The sequence below is a fragment of the Ambystoma mexicanum genome, chromosome 8 (genome assembly GCF_040938575.1).
Source record: "Ambystoma mexicanum isolate Mex_15411 chromosome 8, UKY_AmexF1_1, whole genome shotgun sequence".
NCBI classification, from domain to species: domain Eukaryota; kingdom Metazoa; phylum Chordata; class Amphibia; order Caudata; family Ambystomatidae; genus Ambystoma; species Ambystoma mexicanum.
Genome location: NC_090929.1, coordinates 312,594,335 through 312,606,785, shown reverse-complemented (window position 1 = coordinate 312,606,785; position 12,451 = coordinate 312,594,335). Strand labels below are relative to the sequence as shown.

General features: G+C 43.0%; 1 protein-coding gene across 1 annotated transcript in view; it reads left to right on the top strand.

Moving 5' to 3' along the window:
* LOC138471872 (dual specificity testis-specific protein kinase 2-like) overlaps positions 1-12,451 on the top strand; it is a 516,102-nt gene that overhangs the window by 390,311 nt on the left and 113,340 nt on the right. The gene's annotated exons all lie outside the window — the stretch shown is intronic.

Below are 12,451 nucleotides of genomic sequence, written 5' to 3'. Positions count from 1 at the left end.
TACCTGCGACTTACAAGACAATGTAAAGCTCACTCAACACCTATTTTGGAGCTTAATATGGTGCTCAGTTCTTTTGTTAGCTTATACAATAACTTTAGCGGCGAACTGAAATCTCACACTATGATGCTGAATGAAATAAAGCTAAAATTGAAAAAATTTGAACTGTCGAGGGCAATACGAAAATCATAGAAAAAGAACCCAATGTTAACATGGATTTCTAAACTCTGACCTGGTGGGCAGAGGTTTAGGAGGTCACCCTAGTTTAATGGAACAGGGGAACCTTCTGGACAAGCCAGACCAATAAAGGTAGCTTGGCGGTGTCAAGACTAAGTCTCAAGGGGGATGAGAGTGATCAAAAGCCCACAATGAGCACACGCAGTAACAAGCCACAGATTACTCTCAGACAGCTGTATATCAAAAATACATATACATTATTGTATCCCTTATAATCAAACACCAATAAAAACAGTGATAAGAAACAATAAACGCACAAGCATATCACTAAGTTACATATACACAATTTCTTTTAGCCTAATGCAAGATGGGAGAAAACACATCCACAAAAGAGAAGGGGGGTTAACACAAGTATTGCATTGGCCGATCTTCAGACTCCAACCCTAACTGAAGCAGTCCAACCCTATGAAGTGGGGAGCCTCGCTCTCAAAAGTACAGCAGTGAGTTTACAACGCACGGTTGTGATCAAGAGTGAAAATTGAACCTTTTCAGGGGGTTGTAGCAGTTCAGGAAGGGGCGTGAGGTGAAGAAGAATAAGGTCCCTTTTATTCGCAGAGGGTCTCTCCTTGCAGGTAGAGCGACTTTCGACGTTCGGAAATAGCTGCGGAGTGCAGGTTAGCCCAGTCAAGTGAGGATCTTTTAAGGGATTCTCATGTGTAAAAAATGTATTGGCTGTGCTAGGGGCCACCGGTAAGTGAGGCAAGTACTCGCTGCCCCATGGCACAGGTCAGACCAAACTTTGCCAGTTTAGTCACGGTCGTGTGTAGGTTTGCGCTCTGCAGTTTCTCTGCGATCTGGCTTTCAGCGGCTGCGGGACAGGATGATCTGTGATGGGACAGTAGCCTTTTCTCAGCTCAGGACACGGGAGGGCAGATAGGCAAAGCACCTACAGTGACCACCACCACAACGTAGTGACGTAGGAATCACAAAGGATTGCGGCATGGCGCACTCTTTGTTCATGACCCAGAGTAGCTAGGACTACGAAATCTGGCCCGGGACCACAAGCTAACGATCCCTCCAGTCTCGAGTCGCAACTCGGCACAGCGTCGCTCCTATGCGATACCCCGGGGTAGAGCTGGTCAGTTCACTGGATATGCCAGAAGCACTTCCAAGAAGGCTCTTTTGGCGGGTAATCAGGAGTTGCCAAGAGTAGTTGTTCCCACTACTCCAAAGGGTTGAAGCGACCTTGCAGGCCTTCAGCATCAATTACAAAAGCAGGGGTCTGATGGGACAGTAACAGGCTCAGGTTGCCAAACCTTCCAGTGCACCCCTGGCGTTTCCACAGGTCTGCTTCAGCATTTCAGGATCCTCGTCTTCTTCTGTAGTTCAAAGTGAACTTCAGTTTATCGACCTGGAATGGATACAGAGCCCCTTCTCTTATCCAAGGTTAGCTGCATGCTCAAATCTGGGATAACCAATGAAAGAGCTGTTCTCTTGCATGCACGCCAGGCGTGGGCCAATCATGGTCCCCGGTGGTCTGTCATTTAGGCATACCAGACATCCTGGCACCCGTAGCATGGATTCGGACCAGACAGTCCCAGTCCACTTCCTGGGCACTAGCACATGTGACATGCAGGAACTCGCGAAAGAGGCAGTTTTCGCGGGAGGCTGCATGCCCAAATAAGGAGGTCCTGGGTCAGTTTGACCTGGGTGAAGGCTACGGACAAGATGGCCAAAGGACAGAACAAACGACTTTGTGGCACAGCCATTTCCGAGCACTGGCCACCGTCCGGGACCAAACGTGATAAACGCGGAATGGTTCATTAAAAAGAAGTAAAAATACCAGTAAAATGAACTGCTTCCACCAGTTCTTCCTAGGCATAGTTGTATCACCACCAAAAATCCTTACAGGGTGTCTATGTCCATAAAATGAAAAGACCCCTGTGTGCGGTACAGTAAGGTACTTGGCGCACAGGTAAGTTGCCAAGAAATTGCAACATAGTCAAAGACTAAGGGAAACATAGTTTCCCAGTACAGAGAGTCTGAAGGACATTTCAGGTTCCCCATAACAAATGAGCAAAATCCCAGGGGAGTGCAGCTGAAGGCTATGCTCCACTGGCCAAAGTCAGGTTAGGTCAGTCAAACAAAAGCAAAATGTTTGGGAGGGGTCCATAATATATAGGGAAAATTACACTTGGAGAAATCTTTCTAAACACCCAAGAAAATGTAAAAACTACCATCCATGGTCCAAGAAAACCTGCGCCTGATCAAAGTGTAAAATCACCACCCAAAATTTCGGGTGACTCATTTGCACCTGACTTAAGAGGCGGCTCAGGAAGTGGAACAGGGTGCGAAGATGGGTACTAACAATGTATGTAAGGCACAAAGTGGACTACTTATTCGACCGCCCTCTAAGAAACTTGCAAGAAAATTGTCAAAACAGGGTAGGCTAGTTTCGAATGATGAAGGTTCTGTGGCTCTAGCTACTGAAAAAGCTGTACAGTTTGATTCAAGTGTACACCAAGAATCCCTCTCCCCGCATAGACCTCCACATGCTAGCTTTTTTATCAACTAAAATCATGTTTCAAGTTAATTTTAATTCTTTAGCCTGGGACAGGCTAGTACCCTGTCCCAATCTAGTAATCAATGGCTATTTGTATGTATTTTACAACCGATTAACAATCTAGTGTTAAACCGCACCAATGTCAAAAGTCTGAAGTGCCATGTCTACGTCTGATAACATCCAAGGACATTGAGCAAGTGTATTTTATTGACAGTTAGATATTGTTTTATTGAAAATTCTTTCAAAGGTTGTAATTACAAGGATAGTGAAGGAAATGAAAGCACTTGGGCAAATGGGTTACAACCTTTTGTTCCAATATGATAGCAAGATTTCTCTAGCTGATTCCATTCTCCCAAAACTAAAATTAATTGACTACATTAAGAATAGCACAATTTTTAAAATTCGGTGTCACAAGTGCATATCCGAATGGCACACTGTTGAATTCATAAATGCTCCCTCTAATGTTAAACATAATTAGGACTGGCACGCACAAACTCTGCCAAATGAACCCGATCAATTGGGGAGCGGGGGGTAAGGGAACCTGACTTTAGGAACCAGACTGCATAAGTGATCTTTCACACACTTCTAACGTGGAATTCGAGGAAGCACCACAACCTTTTTAATAACTCGGTTATGTCATGAACTCATAAGTGACAATATAGCGATCCTTCAGGAAGTATGGATGCAAACCTCAGTAACTCTTGATGGATATAATGTATCACAGAAATAGCTACATGATCCAATGGCGGCAGATCATTGCATGGTCTAATGAGTGATATCAAGAGCAATAATTTGGCTAAATGTGAAATTCTCTCCAATTCACATTATGGAATGTTAGCAATAAAGGTACATTTTAGAGATGAGTCTACTATTAAACCTGTATTATTTTTGAATATTTATTGGAATCCCTCCAACTCCACAAAAGAACCTTTTTTTATAGAAGTGATTGCACTAATCTTAGAATTGTTTACAGAGTATATTGAACCAAGTCCTTATAATTGCAGGAGATTTTGTTTGTTTGTTTTATTCATTTATAATATGCACCAGACCCAGAAGCTTAGGTTACATGGTTGCAGAAGATAAAATAAAAAAATATAATACACATTATACACAATAAAACAATAATACACATCTACAGGTAGAATACATATACAATGACAGTAGAATATAATGCACAGGTAGTAATGATGAAATGGAGAATGAAATACAAATAATAATGTACAGGGAGTGGTAAACACAGATAATCAGGATGAGGATAAGGAAGGAATATATATACAGATGGATAGAATATGTACTTGTGGTGTAAGGAACTGAGCAGTAATGTCTAGTTATTAGAGGAATTCAACTGGTTGATGTAGCTGGCTCTAAATTTCTGGTAGGTTTGCTCGATACGTAAAGGATGGGGTAGAGAATTTCATACTTGGGCCGCCCGTACTGGGAAGCTGGCACCTCCGGCCATAGTCCATTTGTATCTGGGAATTATAAGGCTATTGATATGAGAGGTTCTTGAAGGTCTGGAAGAGTTTTTAACTACAAATCTATCCGTCAAGTAACGAGGTGCAGCGTTATTCAAAGCTTTATGCGTAAGGGAGGCAACTTTTAGGATTATTTTGTCTTGGGTTGACAGCCAGTTGTTGTTACGCCTTATTTTTGATATATGTGATCTTTTGGATATACCTAGAGCTGCTCTCAAGGCATTGTTTTGGAGAATTTGGATTCTGCATGGGATAGACTTATTAGCACCAATGTATAAGGCATTGCAGTAATCGAGCCTAGATAGAATAAGGGCTCTGGCTAAAATAATGCAATTGTCATCTGAGATAAAATGTTTGCCAGCTCTGATAAGCTTACATGTATAAGCAGTGGCTGATGCTAATGGGTTCACCTGTTTGTTGAAGGAGAGGGTGACGTCCAAATAGAAGCCAAGTGTCTTGACCTGCTTGGCCACCTTGATAAAGTTCCCATCAATTTTAAAACTTGAGTAATCTGGGCCTAGTTTTCTCAGATTGGAATGTGTGCCCAGGATGATTATTTTAACTGATTGCATAGCTGCATCAGACGAAAACTACATATTTTCAAAAGGGACACAGTATTTTCAAACAGATAAGTATAAGAGGAAGGGAGCTACAAATCACTAATGGAAAAGTACACGGTGACATCCCAAGCAAAAATATTTGGCACAATGACAAAATGAGGTAATGTATTGACTATCTATGCTTATCTCCATCTTTATGTGAACACTTTGCTGTACAGGAAACATAATTGAGTGGCCATGACTTTCTTACTGCAAAGTTAAAACTGAAGACCATAAATAAAAAGGATAGCCCTCCAGACAAGAAAGAGGATTGCCCTGAAAATACAATATTCAACCTCATTCAATAGATTAGAGTTTTTTTTTTTAGTAAAACAGCTATAACAAAAATGAAATATTTAACGCCAGACTAATTTACTACCTTTAAAATAATTCTACTGATTGAAACTCAAAGCCACCTTGTAATTATAGATCTAAAGTACATCAATATGTTGCACAATCTAAGAAACCAGATCTGAGGTCAAGTATGATACATTAAAAAATAATATTTCTCATCAGATAAAGTTGAGAAATCCTGTCTATTGCAACAGCAATATAAAAATTGGCATAAAGGTTACCACAATTGCTCCTGCAGAATGACGCGGAACTGATGCTCCAAATCATTACTACTAAACACGTGCCTAATTTTGGGAGCCTGTCCTAATAGATTGAGTCAAAACCAGGCTGATTTGCATTGCAATCCTATTTCAAACACACTTTATAATGCCCAGGTGTCAAACGCTTCAATATCGGCGAACTGTGCATTAAAATTTAATATTGAGGATATAAAGTACTTATTAAGGAAACATCGGATTGTAGGGTGCTCGGTCTGAATGGCTCAAGTAACTACTTTCTCAAAAATGCCCTGGATTTATGGGCACCAAAGCATTGTGTTATTTAAAAACATAATTGCCAATAATACAACTCTTAAATCCTGGAAATTAACCATCACTCCCATATATAAAAAAAGGGGACTGATTAAATCCTGCTAACTACCGTCCTATTGCACTCTTAGACGCAGAAAGAAAGATATTTGCTGCTTTGTTCTTCCGTGACTTGGAGCAATGGGCAACATCAACAGATTGTTTAAATACATTTCAAACAGGATTTAGAAAGGGGGTGGGTACAACTCTAAATGGTTTTATTATGGATGGCTAACAGCAATGTGCATGGTCTAAACATACATCACCCATCTTTGTAGCGTGCATTGATTCTTGATTAGCATGTGATACAGCTAATAAATCACTTTTATTGGAAAAACTAAACAATTGCACATTCCGAAAGCACTTTTAGCCATTCTTATATGCCTCATTATGGACGCACATCAACAAATTTGGTTTCTCAAGAGTTTCCCACTTTGGGAGGTCTTTGGCACGGATGCGTGTTGGCCCCCTGATTGTTCAAAATATATCTATCCGACACGGGGGACTGCTTAGTGGGTTCATCCTTTGCCATCCCACGACTAAACTCTTTAAAGATGTACTTGTTGGTATACACTGATGACGTGATACTTTCAGATCAGGCACAATTAGGTCTCCAACGTCTAATTAATACCATCCACCATTACGCCGTGAAAAATGATTTGGTAATCTATTGCAGTAAAACCAAACCCCCTCCCCCCCACCTCTGTCAGGCTATAGAGGTGAGCCTACTTCGCAACACCTTCCCTAGGGGTCAAGGCAAGTGGGACCTCACCGGGGGAGACTCCCCCTGTGTGGACAATGGCTCTCGTTCCTCTGAGGAACTCCCTTAAGGATATCCTGAAAGGAGGGTGGGGGGGAGTTGGAGGAAGGACTGCCGTTCCCCAGAACTACGCTGATACCATTACACGGTTGAAACCGCATAACATCACGAAACTTGAAGAGCAGGACAGACGTCTAAAAGTAGGATACGAAGTATGGGACACCACGAAGGAGTAAGAGAAGCCGAGCAGGGGAAGAAGGGAACCAAGCCCAAGCAAAGAGGTCCTTGTGATGTTATACCTGAGAATACCAGGTAACTGGCGGAATGGGAGACCCGGGAGGAAGCAAGGGGGGGGGGCGGCGGGTGTCGTTATGGAACCACTCATACTCATCCCAGTCGAAACTAAAGCATAACGTTGAAAGTAAGAGAATTTAATACATTTTTTTTAATTTATTGGACATTTGTATGGCATACAGCAGAAAGTGTTTCCAGGTGCCACAAGACAAAAAAGAGGGGCTGGGGTAACAGAGGAGAAAACAATAATAACGGTCCTACTAGGCCTTGTGACATTCGGATTGTGCAAATGCACAAAGAGAGATATACCCCACACTCTCTGCTTGGAGAAACGTCTGATCTGCAGAAAGTTGGAGCTAGTGGATCAAAGGGCTCTAGCAGGGAGGTATTTAGGGAGAGAATATTGGATGTAGTGAGGTTCCAGGCCCCAGAAAGTCTTGTGGATGATGCAGAGGGTCTTGAATTTGATCCTTGCATCACCAGTGGAGAGATGCAGTGCCTGGGCTTGAGGCCAAGGATAAGTCTTGCAGTCCTATTCTGGATTAGTTGGAGAGGACAGAGGGAGGAAAGTTGCAGATTAAGGAAGAGGCTGTTGGTAATCAATCCTTGAGAGAACCAGAGCTCTAGAGACATTACGTTTATGGGGTAAGGTGAGGACAGGGTGAATGGCTCGGAGGAGGTGAAGCTGTTAGTGGGCCTTCTTGGCAAGGTCAGCGATATGAGTTAAGAACGAGAGAGAGAAGTCGAAGATGATGCCCACATTTTTAGCCTCACACAAGGGTGGGGGAGGGGGCCCAAGGAGGGCAGCCAGAGTGAAGGAGGGGGGTAGGAGTTCCAATGTGAAGGATCTCAGTCTTACTGGTATTAAGGCAGAGATCGTTGGCAGCACACCATGCCTGAATAGCAGTCAGACAGTCTGGAATGGGAGAGGAGGAAGAGGAGGGAATCTTAAAGGAGAGCTGTGTGTCGTCAGCATAACACTGAAAATGAGGAGAGAAGGTGGAGATCAAGTGGGCAAGAGGGGCAAGGTAAATGTTGAAAAGCCACAGCGAGATGGTAAAGCCCTGAGGGATTGGGGTAGAGCAGAGAAAAAGGCCCAGTTGCACTTGGGAGGGCTGATTTGAGAGGAAAGAGGTCAACCAATCCAGTGCCCAGTCTGTGATGCCCAGGGTATCACAGAGCTGATTTATGAAGATGAAATGATTGACTGTGTCACAGGCAGAGGATAGATCGAGGAGGATAATGGTGGAAGGATAGTTGGAGTTGAGATTTGAGAGCAGGTCATCACGGGTGTTTAGGAGAGCAGGTTCCGTGCCTCTGGCTGCTCTGAAGTCAGACTGGTGGTCGTGGAGGCAGCCAACACAATCAGTGTGTTTGATTAGTTGGGAGATAAACAGCTTCTCCAGGAGTTTGCCCAAGAAGGGGGTAGTGGAGATAGGGCAGTAGTTAGCCAGGCAGGAAGGGTCCGCAGATGGCTTTTTTTAACAACTTTATTTAAGTCTGGCTGCAGCGGCATACAGTTGTAACTTTTGTACAGTGGCAATATTATCACTCTATCCCCATGTTTCCCCTCTCCTACCCCTCCCCCTGGAGATCAAACTGGTCTCTTGTTTCCTTTCTTCTGAGTCCGTTCCTCTTTGCAGGCTCTTCCATCTGCTGCTAGGTCCGTGGCGTGAGTCTTGCTTGCTGTGGCTGGAAGGTCTTGGCTGGGAAGGTCTTGTCGTATTCCAGGACTCGGTCCCAGCAATCCATGAAGTGGTGTAATGTCCCATTTTTGGCAGCGGTGACTTTTTTGGCTACAAGGATGTCCCAGATCTTGGCCCACCATAAAGGGATTAGGGGGCCTTCTCTAGATTTCCATTTTGCGGGCGAGTGAGATCTTAGCCGCAAGTAGGAGCTGGGGGATCAGTTTTGCGGCTGGGCCTGATCTCGGATAGCAGTCCGGTTGTGTAATGTCCAAGAGAACCACCTCTGGCGATAGCATGAGTCTGTGGTGAGTGATCGCTTCAATTGTCTGTGCAGATGGCTTTTTTAGGAGGGGGTGTACAAGGGAGTGCTTGAGGGGTAAAGGGTGAGGGGAGGGAGCCAGTGGCAAAGGAGTGATTACAGAACTTTGCCAAGGAAGGAGAGAGGCAAAGTTGTCCTTGATGGTTGTAGAGGAGCAGGGAAGCACTTGTTTGGAGCAGACTTTCATAGAGCAGACTTGATGACCTCATCAGGTGCAATGGGTGAGGCGGGGTAGCAGCGGGTGGGGGGTGCAGGGGAGAGAGGGGATTAGAGGACATGATGTCCTGAGTTTTGGTTGTGAAATGGTGGGCCAATGCCCTGCAGAGGCCCAAGAAGGAAGGAGAAGTGGAGACTGCAGAAGGATTGGCAAGTTTCTTTCAGATTTTGAAAAGTTCAGCTGTGTTTGTGGCCCCAGAGATGCAGGATTGGATATGGGCCCATTTCTTGGAGCGGATGTAGAGTCTTTATTGCCTTTGGAGCATGCGATGGGCCAGTTTGTCAGAGGCTGTGATGGAAGCCGACCACTTCTGCTCCGCTGCTTTGCACTTGCGTTTCAACAAGTCTAGGTTGGAATCGTATTGCACTTGGAGCAGACTTCATGTGGATCCTCGTGTCAGGGGCAAGAATGTCAAGGGTGATGGAGAGGTGAAAGCTAGCAAGAGCTGAATCAGTGTGGTAGTGAATAGTAGGACTGGGGGGGGATCAAGGAGGAGGCAAAAGCAGCTACTGACACTCGCTTCATTGGTCGAATAGCAGAGAAGGAGACTGGCAGTGCGGGCAGAGGCTTAACCACGGAGCCCAGGAGCTCCAGATTGGAGGAGAGCGTGTTCAGACCAGGAGAGAGGAGCAGCAAGAGGGTTAGAGAAGGAGATATTGGCTGAGATCAGCGCATCCAAAGTGTGCCAGGCTGAGTGGGTAGGGCCAGAGGGAAGAATAGTGAGGGAGAGAGTCGCAGAGGTTATGGAAGAGTAGAGTGGCTGCATCAGGAGCATCAAGATGAATATTGAAGTCTCTGAGGAAGAGAAGCCTAGAGGTAGAGGTTATAAGCGAGGAGGCAAGGTTAACCCACTCCAAAAGGAAGGGGTGATCAGCCCAGGAGTCCTGTAGATGGTAACAAGAGTGAGCTAGAGGGTAGGTGAGACGCAAAGCTTGCAGACAAGACATTCAAAGGAGGAGTAGAATTGAGTGGGTATGATGGAAGCAGGGACCCATTCAGGGTAGACAAGGGCCACTCTGCCTCCAGACCGGTTAGACCTGGGCTTGGAGAGGATCTTGTAGCCCTCAGGGAGGAGCGTGTCAAAAGTAGTGACCGAGCTGGCATTGAATGAGGATCCTTATGGGACTACTCATACTTGACCCAGTCAAGTTAAAGAAAGTATAATATTGAAAGCAAGAGAAGTGAAAGATAAGAATGAGAGGAATCCTGGCTACCATAAAAATCAAGAGAAAATAAAGACAGGCAAAAACACCTAAGAAGAAAGGTGGACAGACATGCATGTTCAAAGACAGAGACTATAAAGAGAAAGAATATCATGGATTAAGCAGAATGGATGAATAGCCCAAGAAAGAATGATAAAGGTTGGATATCACACCCTGGGAAAGGCAAAGAACACCCTTTTATTGTAGAAGCAAAGAGGGAGATAACCAGAAAACAGAAACCGTTAACAAGATACAAGTATAAGGTCAAAGAGACCTGGAGTTGAGAAGAAATAGAAGTATAATAAAATCCTTAAAGAGCCACACAAACTGATCAAAGATGTCACAAGTGACTATTTAAAAATCACATATTAAGTGGAAAGAAGATGTTTGCGTGAAGCAAAGTCCAGGAAAAGGGAGCCATTCTCCTTTCTTTAGCTGCTAGAATAGTTGTAAAGTCAGGGTTAGTTTGGACTGATTCTTTGGGACATTCACAGATGACTGACGAGCACCTTGTTAGATGGGGAATGCCCCATAGTTAGGCATTATTTGTATTCTTTAATAAAAACAACTCTGAAATGTCCTTTAAGAGACTGCGTCCTTCTGACCCACTACAAATGTTGCAGGATAAAGCGAATACATTTGTCTCCCAAATAAAACGAATTCACTAAACATACTGCAGGTTTTAAGTTAAAGAAAATTCCAGCATTGCTCTATGGACAAGAGATATATCACTTGGTATATGAATAATCCCTTGAAAAAATGTAAAGCATTATGTGGAAGAAATCTGTCTTTACCCAACTGTTTTCCGATTATATTTATTCGCTATTATGAATTAGACTTCGTTTCATTGGAAGGATGGATAATGTGGAAAATCTTGATTTCTTTTTTTGTGTGCATATTTATACTTCACCCTCATCTAAACTCTATTTTTTGTGATTTCCAAAAAGTCGTGCTTGATGGGAAACCAAGCCCAAATCTAAATTATGCACTCAAAAGCAAAGGTATCCTATTGGGTATTCAAGTTATTAGAACCTTAAATTAATAATACAACGCAAGTTAAAAGCTTGGTGCGAAGCTATTGAAAGCAACACTCGTTACACACTGTATAGAAGTCTTTCAATGATTGATAGACTGTTAGAAACTCTCCCACGTAATTTACAGCAATTCCCCAACACATATTGGAGGATACAATTCTTACGTTTCAATTTGAATCGGATTCCTACAGGAGAGATCATTTATTTCCTCTCCAATTGTGACACACCAGACAGCGATTGCTCTTTTTCAGTGGTCGAAGTGTACGAAAAGAAGTAGTGGACCTATGTTCCCTGCTGGCCTGCAGCCATTCCCCACACACCCCATCACCACGCCCCCTCCCACACACAATACAAACCCCCAAACACATGCACCTGCTGTTTAAGAGAACGTTCAGTGCAGTGCCCTGAAAGTGCAAGTTTCAACTTCTTCCTACACTTTTATTTGAAAACGAAACCATTCCCTAACGGTTTCTTTTTCAAATAAAAGTATGGGAACAGTAAAACTTAATTTAAAAAAAAAAGAGGAGCACCGCTCCCAGTCGCTCTCGCCCACTTCCACTTCCGCTATTTTTGTAAACAATTAGACTTCATTCAATCTTTAAATCATCTGCTGATACAATGCCCGATATTGCACAAAGATCACATTTTTTGCAACATGTTTAGAGAATGAGGGTTGACTCTTAAAACTGGAATTTTGGTTAGGACTATCCAGCGGTAAGTCACATTAACAATTGCAGTTCCAAAATGTTTGTACCAAATTAATTAGATGTTTGTTGGATGGTGAAAATAATCATGATGTTGGCTAATAATACATTGCCTTGAATAATGTGTTTTACTCTCCTTTGAATAGTTTAACATCTCACTAAGTAGTCATTAATCACTTTACCAAACTACTTTTATATGGCTTTTTAACTCTACTAAATGTAAAACTAATTTGTATTCATTCTGTGCATATGTAATAAGTATTCTTTTAAATATGTTCTATTGATTTTTATTCACTTATGTGTTCGATGTCTTGTGTAAGGTTAACTTTGTTCACCCAATTCAGAAAATAAATAAAGATACAGGAAGCCAAGCACCATTGATCGACGGTAGTTAGTTCTGGGAGTTGTCAGGCAAAGGAAATGTCCCATTATCTAGAAGTAATTCTTAATTTGCCATGTTTTATGTGCAAGGTTTTACTGGACTCAAATATTTTTCTTTGAA